This window comes from Alligator sinensis, unplaced genomic scaffold, assembly GCF_000455745.1.
Source record: "Alligator sinensis unplaced genomic scaffold, ASM45574v1 scaffold850_1, whole genome shotgun sequence".
Taxonomy (NCBI): Eukaryota; Metazoa; Chordata; order Crocodylia; family Alligatoridae; genus Alligator; species Alligator sinensis.
In genome coordinates, this window is record NW_005842742.1 from 483,863 (window position 1) to 484,351 (window position 489).

Sequence of the window (489 nt, forward strand, 5' to 3'; positions counted from 1 at the left end):
GGGGGGGTGTCCTTTGTGGTATACCTTAATAACCCCAATAGCTGTGTAAGCACAGTCGAGTAGCTGCTATCTGGCTCTACCGTAATAAACCAAACAACCACTCCTTCAAAAAACCCAACCCAGTCCAATAAATTCCACTGTCCATGGTGGGTCTCCATGGCCCAGTACACAAGGGCACCCTGCGTGTGCAAAGCCGTGCAAGGCAGAACCCTGCCCCTGGGGCTTGCGCTTGGGTCCCCTCATGCGAATACATGCAATGTCCCCGAGGCCGCTGAGGTCTGTCACACTGCAGGAGGTAGCGGCTGGGGGAATATGTCCTATGGGTGGACCCCAGGACATTGCAGTGGGGAGGTTTCCAGCCCCACCTCACCGCCCTGTGGGGAAGAGGAGACAGATGTGAGATCCTAAAGGGGGTGGTACATGGGGGCAGGGCCTGGCCTTTTAAACTGCAGCCAGCAACTCCCTCCAAGGGGTGGGGGGGGGTGCCCG